This window comes from Onychomys torridus, chromosome 3, assembly GCF_903995425.1.
Source record: "Onychomys torridus chromosome 3, mOncTor1.1, whole genome shotgun sequence".
Taxonomy (NCBI): domain Eukaryota; kingdom Metazoa; phylum Chordata; class Mammalia; order Rodentia; family Cricetidae; genus Onychomys; species Onychomys torridus.
Genome location: NC_050445.1, coordinates 105,062,541 through 105,076,786, shown reverse-complemented (window position 1 = coordinate 105,076,786; position 14,246 = coordinate 105,062,541). Strand labels below are relative to the sequence as shown.

Sequence of the window (14,246 nt, the reverse complement as noted above, 5' to 3'; positions counted from 1 at the left end):
TTAGTCACCATTCCAGCCTTGGTTTTCTTACACTGCAGATTCTTTTTTTTTTTTTTTTCCTTTCTCTTTGACTATCTCAAGCCAGGAACATTAATTTTTGAGGAAACATAAAATTATCAATTTCAAAGTATGTAACACAGCAGTATCTAGAATATTCTTGTCTATTTTGTCTTTAGTTGACACATAATGATTGTATACAGTGTACAGTACAGATGGTATTTCAATACATGTACACAATGTGCAGTGGTCAGATCAGGGTCACTGGCTATAACACTGGAAAAGCCATGCAGCCAGGAACTGGCATGTGGCATGGTAGTCAGCTGCTTGCCTAGCGTGCACATGGCCTGGGTTTGATTCTCAGTACTTCATTAAAAAGAAGAGAATTGCAGCTCTAAGACTCCTTGATATAGTTCCAAATCATCCTCATCCTCAAAGGAAACCTGCGTTCATGAAGCAGTGACTTCATCCCCTGATCTGCCCATGTTCTTTGTGAAAAGACCTGCTTTATTCGGCTCCTTTGTTGTTTCTTTCTCTGTACATTTTTTGCATTGTTTTTTTAAGGTGACCCTCTTGAACTTCTGAACTCTTCTCTGCAGGGCTTTTCCTGGCTACCTACTCCCTCCTTTGAATTTCAGTCACATTCATTTTCAGGCCTGAATCATCGTGTTGCTGTGGATTGCTGGTTAACCATTTCAACTGTACCCCTTTGGGACTTGGGACAAGACTCCCAGCTATGGTATTCTGTGTCTTTCTCGGAACCAATAACTTACATAAACAGGTGTTTAATTCCTTGTGTGCAGCAAGACATGAAAGAGTACTAAAATGGCACTGAAGCTTGGATTATTAACTGAGAGAACATCTCAACCCTGCTTTGGCTCTTTACCCTTTCTGTAGGGCCCTTTTCTGGAAGAAAGGGGCCTGCATGTATCTAGTCAGTGTTTCTTTGCCCTAGTAGCTGAACAGGTGTGAGATCAGGAGGAAAATGGCAGGTTGCCCAAGGGTGGAGAGGGTGCAGGTTCCCTGCATTTAGCTTGAGCAAACAGACTCCTACCTTCATTCCACATCTACAGATGAAGGCCTACAAGGAAGAAATTGGGTGTCCAGAGATGTCACAAGGCAATATTTTAAAGAGGCTTATTTTTTGGTTTTGTTTTTATATGTAAATCAGTTCCTCAGTCTGATACTTTGAAGTTGTTCATTAATATAGATCTTCCTTGGAAATGATTAACTATTAAATAACTATGATGATAGTATTTGTAGTTCATATATGAAATAGCTGAGCAATTAAATTACTATTATTAAAAGCTGGGCATGGTGACACACACCTTTAATCTCCTCATCAGGAGGCAAAGGCAGGCAGATCTCTGAGTTTGAGGCCAGCATGGTCTACAGAGTGAGTTCCAAAACAGCCATGGCTGCACAGAGAAACCCTGTTAGGAAAAAAAAAAAAAGATTACTGTCTATTATAAGCCAATGATAGGTCAAAATTTGATGGTGTTTTATCCAACCTGACAAAAAGTATGAAAGGGAATCAGTCTTACACAATGCCTGGATAGTAAGTCTCAGCAACATTTGTGCTGTGCACTATTATAAACTTTTCCCAATTGTAGTACTAAACAGAATTTGTCACAGTTGCACTTGGAAGTCTACAAATAGGAATGTAAAAAACAGTGCTCAGGCCCCTAGGCCATTATGAAACCTGTTCCTCTGACCAGGACAACAAGGAGAGCTAAAGCAGAATGTTGAAGTCTGTAATTAACATTTTTCCCTTTTTCATGTCTCACTTTACCTGCTCTAGAGTATCTGAGTGAGCAGAGTGAAAGTCTCTTCTGACGTTAATTCCACATTTCCTAAAAATGTTAGAGAATGTGAATTCACATTAAAAAAAGAGCAATTCTGGGATTCCCTGACAATTTGGGGAGTAGTAATATTAAGAACCATGTGCAAATGATACTGAAAAAGCACATAGTTATTGCTAAAAATCAAGCTGAGAAGTACATATAAAGAACTTCGGATGCACCTGTCCTTTGCTGCAAGCCAGAACTAGGAAGGTATATAGTACACAGATCAGTAAAAAGGATGACAAGAGCTATGGTATACATTACCTACACTCTAATAATGCATGACAGGAACATAAGCATAAAGAAATGACACCTCTCCCTATAAATCAGCAAATGTAATGTGGTACAGAAGACAGACAGTATCAGATTACTTATCAGAGTAAGTCTGTCTTCCACTCACGTTTCATTTTGGTGAAGATTAAGAGCAATTTCAATACTCTGTAATGCTGATATTTAAAGCTTTCTATTCATATCAAAATCAAACGAGTTATCTATACATATTTGTTAGGGTCAGAGACCATTCTGAGCAGTAGTCAACATATGGAATGGGTTGTATGGGCAGTCATGCCAGTATATTATATGTTCAGTCACTGTTATTTTCTCATCTCTGAACCAGGGTCTTTAACTGCCCAGTGTTAGATATAGGTTTGTAGTCAGCACATTTGTGATCTTTAGTCTCCCAAGCTCCAGCCTCATCATTTATATGACTGTGTTTTCAGAAAACAGATTTTGATCCCAATGTAAAGATACATTGTAGATGTAACTGTCTTGTTAAACAAGAAACACAGAGCCAAATACAGAGTTAATAGCCAAGAGGTCAGAGCAATAGCTGAGAGCTGAAAACCTTACCCTTCACTGCTGCTGCTGTCTTTCCTCTCCTCAAGAGGCCTACTTCCTGTGTCCTGTCTTTCTCTTCTGCCTTCTCATTGGTTGTAAACCCAACCACATGACCTCCTCATCACTGCCTGTCTGTATAGACCTCCAGGTCTTCTATGATAGGTATTGAGATTAAAGGTGTGTGTCGCCATGCTGGCTGCATCCTTGAACACACAGAGATCCGCCTAGCTCTGCCTCCCAAGTACTGGGATTAAAGGCGTGCAACCACTACCGCCCAGCTTCTGCTATAGCTTGCTCTGACCCCAAAGCCACTTTATTAACATACAAATAAAATCACATTTCAGAACAACAAATAAAATATCACCATAATACATGGTTCCCAAAGTCAGTGGTCATTCAGTAAAGATGAAGTTTGTGGGATACAATAAACATGCTGCAACATTTGCCAAATCCGAAAGTTGTGGTTATGCTTACATTGAGGTACTCTCAATATTCCACAGCACTCTGTATGGAAAATAAATTCTATCTGATTTCACATAAATTCATTCAAATGTATTTTCCTTGTGTACTGCCCTCATTTCATGTTCAGAATTTATTTCTAAGTGGTCAATATTTTCTGTAATTTTCAATACCAAACATAAATGGTAATAAGGCAATTTATGAATTCATAAATATGAAGTAGTTATAATAACTAGATTAGGGAATGGTCATTCTACACAGAATGTGAGGTGTCAAGGAGGTGGTTCAGTGGTGAACAGTTTACCTAGCATGCTCAAGGCTCAGGATTTGATGCCTCATACTGCATCTACCCACAGAAAAGCTTCGGGGGATTTACTCTGAGGTGTCAAGACATTGAGTTTGTTCTACCAATAGATTCTAAGACCTAGAAATTGAAGTCTTGTTAGCTACAGTTCACATTGGCTGACATTAGGGCCTAAATCAGCGGGAACTTGGGAGCCAAAGAAAATATTTAGTATCACTGATATAAAATTTCTAGAAGACTTTTAACACTTTAAGATGGAAAGAATATTCTAAGCTATAAGCCACTGATTATATATATACACATACACATGCATGTGTGCATTATAGACATCATTATAGAAATATATATATGAAAGTGACAAGAATAATATATAACCTGGGCCAAAAGAAAAAGCAGTTAATTTTTTCTTCTGGAATTTCTAGAACAATACTTCAGAAAAAAAAGACTAAGGACTATTGCTGTACTCTGTATGTATGTGCATATCTATGTAAATATATGTGATTTTTTTTCATGGCTCACAAGGATTTAGGAAAACCTACTCCTTGCTATTTTCAAGACATTATGTACAGTATTTCTATCACATTTTGTACCAAGATCTCATTGATAAGGAAAGTTTACTTTAACAGGCTTCTTCTTCAGTGACTATTTATGATTACATGTTCAATATTCTGCCTGGAGTTGGAAAACCAAATAATTCTCTCACGGGGTCATTCAGTTTTAGATGAGAGAGAGAGAAAAAAAAACTAACAGAACATAATACACACATAGATTTTTAAGAAAAAATTAAAAGAGGAGGGCTTTAAAAGAAAGTAATTCCGCAAACTTTTTCAAAACTTTATTTGACAGCACACACTAAAAATCTAAAAGATCACAGGCCACAAGAAATCTGCAAAATTGAACATTATGTATGGCTGCAAACATTGTGAGACTGTTAAAAAAAAAAAAGATGGATTTTAAGGGTTTTTTTCTCATTCCCAAATAAGAGCATGGGTAAATCCAATATGGGAAACAAAACTAAGTGTGAAATAAAATTTGGGTATAACAATTAAAACTCATATAGTGCCTTTATCTAGCTAGAGGACCCCTATGCTTTGCCTTGAACTTACTGATCAGGATCACAGAGAAACTAAAAAGCTCACCATTTTCTTTGTTGCTGAATATCTGTGTCACTTGCAAGTATGGGTTTTAGATAGGATCTTACTATGTGGCCAAGGCTAGCTTCAAACATGCAGTCCTCCTGCTGCAGCCTCTCAAGTGCTGGGATCACAGGTGCATACCACCATGCTTTTAGGAAGTTCTTGTATCTGGGCTTTTCTTGTATCCTCTAGTGCTCTGGCAAAAGCCTCAGAAGTGGGGGTATAGCATTACAGTATACAACACATTGCTCAACTGCTTTCTACCCAGCCTGAACTAAATTACAGTGACATCAGAGATACGTAAATACAAATTTCTTCAGCTCCTAAATCACAGTGTGTTGTCTACAGGCTCTTGTGTGCTAGATGACCCCCTCTAGCATTGAACCACATTTCTGGCTGCAGTCCCCAAATCACAGAATTTCAGAGTAAGAAACAAAACTGTTACTAAAAATCTCTACGAAAGGCTCATTGTCAACTTTTATTAAACTGGAATTGAGAATTGTTTTATGTACTTAACATAGACTAGTCCTCCAGGGCTAGATCCTTCCCTGTGATAGTATAAAATCTAATCTTTGAGACTCAGGATTCCTAACTGCCACTCAAAGATAAAAAGAACCAGTGAGATCATGTCTCAGAGATCCAGTTAGCTTACAGTGACAGGAGCTACGAACAACCAATTGACCTACCTTGACAGGAACTTATAGACAATAGCACTGAGTTTTTCTAAGTAATCTAGCAAGCCAGTGAGGGTGATTTTTACAGGCTAGTTCCCAGGGATTCTATGAATGAAGTGAAATATGGTAAAGAACATCACATAAGCTATGGATAAGAATATAGCCTAATAAATCCTGGCTGGCCCAAATTCACTGTATAGTGCCAAGGAATATGGTGAACCTCTGATCTTCTGGCCTCTACCTCCTGAGCGCTAAGGTTCCAAGTTGTTTGTTGGTTTGTTTGTATTTAATGTGGTGCTGGGGATAGAATCCAGAGTGCTCTGCATGCTAGGCAAGCACTCCACCATCTTAGCTACATCCCTAGCCTTCCTTACTCTTTTAGAAAAAGTTTATTGAGCACTTACTAATCACTGTGCTATATGCTGGAGACAGAGAGATGAATAAAACCCCATTGGTACCTTCCTTTAAGAAACTTCTCATCCATTACTCATGCAGTCCTAAAAGCCAGTGCATTTGAACACTGTTGAACATAAAATTTAAAATATTATATTGCCTTTAAATAAAATCAGGATGTTTCTAAGTCGTTCCAAATGCTTCAAGGAAACATGCAGCAATCCTCCATTGCCAAATGCTTGACTGGGTGCACTCTCTACTTTTCTGGATTATTCTGACATATGCAAATAATTTTTTGAAGTTTCAACTTCACTTATATTTATATTATTCACATGTTTGTGTTCTCTTTTATTAACCTTAACCAGTATACAAAATAAGTATAAGAACTCACATGGGTATACTTTTCCACACACTCAAAAGCTTGTTTATACAGGTTATTATCAAATGCAAGGAAGGGACAATATGTAGTTAGGTGAGGCTTTGGGATTCTCAGTTTTAGGTTCACAAACTGGGAAGGTTGTGTAAAACACTAATGGCGGGTAATGCTAGAACAGGGTGTGATGGTGGCCATTCTTAATTTCTATCCCACCAATCAGCAGACTCACAGAACTAATAAGGGTGATTTGGAAGTGGCCACCAAGCTTTGGTTTCTAACAGAGCTTTATTGAGCTGCTGTAACTATTTCAAGCCCAAAGAGAAGAAAACAGAGTATGTGTGAAGTGGATCTGCCAGAGCATAAGCACCATTTCTTCTTCTTAGTCAAGTGTTTCCGCTGAAGTGATTGAAAAACCCCTTTCACTGCCTCTGTTAGGAAGGTGCTTTGAAGGGCTGGTAGAACTAAGACATGAAGCCAGCAGGGAATTAGTGACATCGTGGAGGAACTCAATGGCATAACGAGGGGGTGATAGTATAGTGCTTGATTACATTATCTAACTGCCAGCTCACAGCTCTGAACTTTGATGACATTTCCTAGGTAAAATGCTATTACCCAATAACTGTTTATTTTCTTTTGAGTTGAAAATAATTTGAGGAACATCTGCAATCTGTTTTGATTTAAATTTTTAAAATTACATTTATTTATTATATGTGTGTTCAGAGGACAACCTTCGGGAGTCCATTCTTTCTTTCTCCTACCGTGTGAGTCCTGAGGATCAAACTCAGGTTGTGAGGCTTGGCATCAAGTATCTTTACCCACTGAGCCATTTCTTAGGTACATTTCTTGATTTTTAAAAGAAAAGCTATGTATTCAAGGCAAATAAATCATTTATCTTTCCTTATCACTGCTATTCCACATAGTTGGTCTCATGTGTATGTCGTTGCCAAGAACGACATATTACCTTATTTTATTTCCCCTCCTTTAACCCCTTTATCCAATTCCACATATGAACAACTCTCCCATCCCCAATCTTACCCTTCTTCCCCCTCCTAAGTGCAATGATTCTAGGCATTTGCCAAACATGATTTCTACTCTCTCTTTCCAACTCCATATGAATGTTCTGTGTTTTCAGGCAACAAGAAATCAAGGAAGCAACCTTTCTTTTTGCTGATAGGTGGTCAGTTAACTCTGCCTGGAACACTAGCTCTTTAGAGTGGACGCCAGACCTTCATACGACAATGCACTTTCAGTGGGGTAATGACAGCTGCAGGGGTGGGGTCAAAGTTAAGAAGTTCTTTCCAGAACTTCATCCCAGCATTCAGTCTCACCGTCCTATGTTTCCCAATTGCCTTCACTATAAAGGAGAATGTATTGCTTAAACACACAGGAAGAAGTCTCTATTCCCCTTGCTAGATTCTCTCCACAAGTTACTTGAGAGCCAGAAAGAGTAACAGTAAGAGGCAACCTTAGAATTTCAGTGATTCTAGAAGCCTAAGATGTCACCAAGGAACAGGGAAATTCTTTCAAGCTAATCTTACATTCTAGGACATGGTGGTAAGCACACAACCTGTGCCTGAGAGCAGAGAAGACCAGGATCTGTATGTTCTACTCCTACACCTGCCTTCTCAGGGTATTCCCCTGTTCTCTACTTCCCTCATATTGCCCTTGTCCTTATCTGCAGTAAACTGAGAAGGACTCCTCACTCCCGGTCCATGCCAACAAGAACCCTTCCCAGGGGTCAGATGATTTGTTTCAATACTCTTTATCTCCATATTATAATTCTAGATAAGTCCATAGATTAAGATTTTTTTAAGTAGTTAAACCTAGCAGTAAAGTTATTTTCTAAAAATAATAAAGTGGGCCTGGAGAGAGCAGTTAAGAGCACTAGCTGCTCTTTTAGAGGACCCTGGTTTTATTCCCAGCATCCACACAGTGGCTCACAACCATTTGTAAGCCAGTTCCAAGGGACTGGACACCCTTTTCCAGCCTCTGCAGGTACCAGGCATACAAGTGGTACACAGACATACATGCAAGCAAAGCAACCACCCACATAAAACATATAAACTAATAGCTGGAGAGTGATGAAACACTTGCCTAGCAGATGCAAGGCCAAGGGTCCAATTACCAGTACCTCCAACAAAACGGACAGCACAAAAGCAATAAAGTGGGGCCTGGGGGTATAAATATAGCAGAGCCCTACTTGGCTTGGGAGAGGGGCCACAGTTTGACTTCCAATGCCTAAATAAATAATGAAAACAAGTGACTAAATATAATAAAACCTCACTCTATTATGTAGTTTAAATTCTGCCTGAAAGGTTTAAATTTATTATAACCAATGCAAGTTGCAAGGATTGATGGCATCTTTCTTTTGTGTCTGAAAGGGTGCAGTGGAGAAAAATCCATTATACTCTATCAAAAAAGATTTCTCAGTCACTGTCCTGGTCACTGATGTGCTTGAAGAGAGCCAAGACTCTTAGGGAGCCCCAACAGTACTTGCTATTAAGAGGGCAGAAGTTAATGAGAATCCGGGCTCCCACTCCCAAAGAGAAATCCACAGACACTCACCCCACTTAAGCATCAGCTTGAGCCTTTCTCTGCCTCCATTGCCCTAACTTTGCAGCTCCGCCGCTACTAGAGCCTGGTAATTCCAGGTCTTGGAAGGTTGTTTTTTGTTTTTTTTCTCCAGCGATGTGCAATTCAAGCCCCACAGCAATCCTAGACAAGCACGCTGTTCAAGCCCCACAGCAATTCTCCCGGCACTCCCAGTACAACGCACAAGCCTCTTTCGTCCCACTCAGCAAGCACACAACTCATGGAGGTACTAACTGGAATCGGCCTATGCTGCCGAATCCGGTCCAAGTCCGTTTCTTGCATAGGAAAGAAAGTCTCTTAAAATAATATGTTAATCCGTGGAGGGCTTCAAATGTATGGCCCTTTACAGGCTTGTCCTGTTGCTCCCTGCCAGTAAGTGAGTGGCCTATTAGCAGGCACAAGTGACTTATCAAGCATTTTAGAAAGCTAATTTGGGTTATTGTTTGTTGTAAAAACAAGCAGACAAACAGTTTTAATAACTAGCACAAGGCATTATTTGGTTTTTTAGATGTTGTAAACTGTAATAAACCTTTGGAGCTGAAGGATACTACTATACCTGGTAAAATAAACTTGCCCTGGATAACACATATTCAATGCTCTCAAAGTGTACCATAAAAATCCATAAAGAGCAGGGTTTATCAAATAAATGTACAAGCCTGCTGCCCTGAAAACTTAGCATGAGCACAAAGACTGCTTGTCTATGAAAGACTCATAAAGACAGAAAAAAAAAAAATGTTACGTACTTGTTTTTGTCCAAAAATCATCAGGGAATAGGGAATATAATTTGCAGCTGAAAACAGAATATTTCTATAAACTTTTCTTGAATTGGCTATAATGTGACAGGCATCATCATCTTTCTCAACAGTTATCTCAAAAGTAGTAAGAGAGCAAACTAGTCAGATTTGCGAACGAGTTAGCGCTGACCTAGATAGGCGTGTGGGCCGCCTTTAGGATATCAGCTCAGTTAAATTCAGGCCAAGCTCTTATCATTGAAGAGATCCAGGCTTGCTGATAAAAGTCTTACAGCCATACCAAAAATCAACAAACAAACAAAAACAAAGATTAATAACTTGAAAACTTCCAACTTTCCAAGTACGGAAATTTTGAAAGCTCATAATGATTGAAAAAAATAGTATAAACTCCCATACTCTAAACAGAATATTTGAGATTAAAATATTGACATGTATGTATAATTGAATGATACAGTAAGAACATATAAACCTAGATCTTAATGATTAAAGGATATACTATACTAGTGGTGGATAGTATCTTAACATGAATCATACATTTCACCAAAATACGGCCTATTGTGTTTGAGATCTTCTAAATGCAGTTACATGTGCTGAATGAATAAAATTTAAAATATGTCAGTTTATTAAATAAATAACTTTTAAATATATACTGCATAACTCTTCAAAATCTATCTCTGTATTATGAGAACACTGCAAATAACAGACAAAGAAAGCCCAGGAAGATTTTTTAAAAATTAAAATTAATTTAAAAAGCCCTCATATGCTATGAAACTAATTCATGTGTGGTATAAAAGGTATATCTATGGCATATGGTGGCAAGACATATTAACCAGTCTTGCTGGTTTGGGTCAACTTAGTTCCGTTTTTAATGATCTTTGTAGGCAATCACGCCACTGCTCTTTTTGCCGCTTTTAGACATTAAGAAAGTGAAGTGAAGTAATAGATAACAGGGAAATTTGCCATAAAAGAAGAAAGGCAAAAGAGAAATCCAGTTTGACAATTTGCGGGCTGAGCATGTTTAAAATGATACACTATTGACTTAAATCAAATTGTCTTGACTAGTGCATTTTAATCTACTACAAATATTTGCTTAGTGGAATCCTATGAAAGCAAAAATTTCTTCCAGTATATTTGCCTCACTTTATGACACAGAAAATATTCCCAAGCTCAAATAACAATAAATGTAGCAAAAAGACACAAATTAGAATGACCAACGAATGCACTGGGCACCTACAGACCCTATGGGAGCTGTGAAAATATGGAAACATTTGGGGGAAATTATTTGAACAAAATTTTGTGAAAGTCTCCTGCTGTTAGCAACTGCCTCATAATCTGAAGAGGAAATGAAATACATCACTAATACTTATATATGTTCTCACAGTGGTGCCTTTACATAGCTTTCCCACACAGGAGGATCTTGACAAGGCCGACGACAAATATCCTTATTTTTTCAGAGAATTATAGGAAACTATTTGTTGAAATATGTAAAATGTACTAACAGAAAACAATTAGTCACATACTCAGTGATCCATTTCTACAGCAAAATTTTAAAGTCATACTTTTCTTCATATATGAATTTTAAATGTCAAAGGGATTTTGAAATTCAATGTGAAATTTAATAAAAATAATGATGTGATTTTTTAAAAAATGTAATTTGGAATTTTTTTAAAATAAAAGTGATTCTGAAAAATGTAGTGACATGAATGTTATGAAAACCAGTCCCTCTAAAGGAAATATTGTATTTAATTATTAGAAATAATTATCACAACAAATGTCAAAGTAGTCTTAAATTCAGTAAAAGATCTGAAGTCTCTGGGTATTTTAGTTCTTATATTCTTTTAAACATAAAAGAATGAGGAAGCGCTGTCTAAAACTCTCCGGCCTGGAGTTCTGTAGAACTTTTAGCCTCCATCGCTGCCCTTGCTCCACAGCCGTTCTAAGAGGATGAAACTTTTACACATGAAAAGGAATTTTTTTTCTTAAAAATAAAACTGTCATTTTTTTTTTCCTTCTAGTGAGCGGCAAAAGATTGAGATGACCACCAGTTTCTTCTTAGATCTTCTCACAAATTCTCAGCAAATTAAATATGAAGTAGCACATAACAGGGAGCAAATTTAGACAAAACACAGTAAGATACAACTGGATGGCCTAATGATAGGCTTCACTCCAGCCAACGTACGATACTGATTTCAAATTTTCATATATTAAAATATTACAGGCGTGTATTTAATTCTAGAGCAAATCGGGTTGAAGAAAGACAGCAGAGAACTTACTTAAAAGTTGAAGCTGAATCTTCTGGAACATCACTCCAAATGCTCTTAGCATCTGTGAGTGTTTCTATCAGACTTTCCAGAGAGATATCTTTGAGAAGCCCTAGAGAATGTCAGGTCCTACACTAGCCAGGTTTTCTACATCTTGTAACACCTGGAGTTATGTTTTCAGTCAGCAATTGATCACCTAGCTATGGGCAGGAAGACTCCCACAGAGCACCTGATATCTGTGGAAGACCTGCCCAAGTCCAAGACTAAGTTATTCATTTAATAACTCCGGTTAACAATTTGCTTCGTGCATGATGATCGTTGACATTACCACAATGAACTCCAAAATCAAGAGGCTTTCCAAATGTTAGCTATCCTACAACATGGTTCATCTGGGTTGTTTTTGTTTGTTTCCCAACTGATCATTTACCTTTACATTTTTTTTTTTTTTGTCCTTCATCCTGCAAAGAAAACCTTCAGCTTATTCCTGACCCAAGACTTAACTCTTCTCTTTCCTCCTGACACAATACCTTCCTACCGTTAGCTTCGGAAGGGAAGTCGATTCTTACTGGAGGAGAGAACACAGCCAAACCATCCTGAGCGGCACGACCCCGGGGCTTGGGCCACCTCTCACCACCCGCTCCAGCAGGACGCGCTGAGCGCGGCGGGGCCACTCACCTAGGCGAGAGGAGTGAAGAGCAGTGTTAGAGCCGCGGCCGGCCGGCCGTCTGATCCCCAGCTGAGGTCCAGGCCCCGGCTTGACCTCCCCGCGTCCCTTATATAAAAGCAGCCCAGGCTACTCCCAGGGACGGCCTCCTCACCTCAGGCCCCTCCCCGAGCCCGAGCCATAAAGCCCCGGAGCTACACACCCACCTTCCACCCCCACCCGGGGAGGGCGGCTGGGAGCCTGTCCCCCGGCTCGCCCCCTGGGGAGACGGCAAGGGGGCGCTGGCGGGGCGGGGCCTCGGGGACCGTCTGCACACCTGGGCCGGCTCGGGTCGCCAGGGCGACCTCCGGCTCCCCCCACTCCCTCTCTCTCTGAAAACTGTCGCCCAAGTCGGCACAACACGGTCCCCGCCGGAGTTCTGCACCGCGCCGCCCAGACCAGGCTTCCCGGGCAGGGGCTGGCGGGCACGGCGGCCCCCCGGCTGGCTCCGGGCTCGCGCCCGCCTGCCCCTGCCTGCCTGCCTGCCTGCCCGCCCGCCCGCCTGCCTGCCTGCCTGCCCTGCCGCCCGCCCGCCCGCCTGCTGCCGCCCGCCCGCCCCCGCCTGCCCGCCCGCCCGCCTGCCTGCCTGCCTGCCCGCCCGCCGCCCGCCCGCCTGCCTGCCCGCCTGCCTGCCTGTCCGCCCGCGCGCCCTCACAGGGAGCCTGAGGTAGCTCCGCGGAGAGCCCCCAGGCCGGCCCGTGCCCCTCAGCCCGATGGCAGTCACCCCGTCAGTCACCCGCGCTGTTCCGGCCCCGGTCCCGCTCTCCCGCCCGTCGTCTCCTAGCCTGGCTTCCTCCTCAGCCCGGGTCCCCCCTCACACCCACACTCCGTCACCTTGTTTGCCACCTGCGGTCCGTGTCCGTCCGTCCAGATTCTGTCACTTTGTCTGTCGCTCCCTCCTCCCACGGTCCTGTCAGACTTCCCAAGCCGCGTCCCTTCGGGTTGAAAGCGGGCTAGGCTGCCTGTCAGTCACACCGCCCGGTCAGAGTGTGACTTCTCCTCAGCGTGTGTCCGTGCGCTCGCTCGGCTGAGAGCCGGTCACCTTGTCCGTCAGAGCCCGTCCCCTCGGGCCGAGACCCCCGCCCCCGCCTCACCTGGTCGCCCACGCAGTCCTGTCAGAGTGTGGCTCCTCGGGCGGCGCGCGCCGTCCCCCCTCAGCCGAGACGCCGCCGCCGTCCGGCCGGCCGGCTGTCAGTCACACTGGGTCCTGTCGGAGCGTGACTTCTCCTCAGCCCGGTCACCTTGTCGTCACTCTGGGTCCCCTCAGGCCGCGCACGACCCCGGTACCCCAGCGCGGCGCCTCGGGTCTCTCCTTCCGCGTCCCTCTGGCCGGACGCGTGGCCCCGGGCGACTCTGACCCGAGGCGGCTACTTGGCGGGCGCTGGGCGTCCCCGCGGCCGGGCGACCCGACCCGAGCGCCCCAGGCAGCTGCCGCTCCGAGTGCGGCGAGCCCCGCTTGGCCGCGGACCAGCCGTGCCAAGCGATCGGGCCGGGCCGGGCCGGGCCGGGGGCGGCGCCCAGGGAGAGGCCGGAGGCCCCGCGCCCACGACCGACCGGAGGCCGGCGTCCACCAGGCCCGCGTGGGCCGCCAGCCCCGCGCCCGCGCCCCGCGCCCCGCGCCCCGCGCCGGCTACCTGGCCGCCTTGCTGCTCACAGCCGCTGGGAGGCGACCCAGGAAGGTCCCGCCGGGTCCCGATGCCCAGGGCCCGGCGGAGTCCTGAGTTTGGTGTTCTCTAGATGTTCTTTTCAGTAGCATGAAAACATTTATAGATTTATACGCATTAACTGCAATAAGGATCGCTTAGGGTTTTTGTTGTTGTTGTTTTAATCTCAGAACGCTATGAAGATGAACACCTTCATAAAGCGACAACTTTAATGTTAATCATTCAGACAATTTCCTTTTAAAAAGTGTGTGTGT

The 14,246-nt window shown here is 42.7% G+C and overlaps 1 protein-coding gene across 4 annotated transcripts in view; it reads right to left on the bottom strand.

Moving 5' to 3' along the window:
* Window positions 1–13,936, bottom strand: part of Pparg (peroxisome proliferator activated receptor gamma) — a 134,798-nt gene extending 120,862 nt beyond the window's left edge. Inside the window, exons 1-2 of one of the 4 annotated variants that reach the window (XM_036181415.1) lie at window positions 13,423–13,936; window positions 12,161–12,300 (exon numbers count right to left, since the gene is read on the bottom strand). The gene's annotated coding sequence lies outside the window, so the exon portion shown is untranslated. Of the gene's footprint in view, window positions 1–12,160; window positions 12,357–13,422 lie in introns of those variants that run through there. The other 3 variants (XM_036181416.1, XM_036181417.1, XM_036181418.1) reach the window with 3 other exon arrangements.
* Window positions 13,937–14,246: the final 310 nt, after the last annotated feature.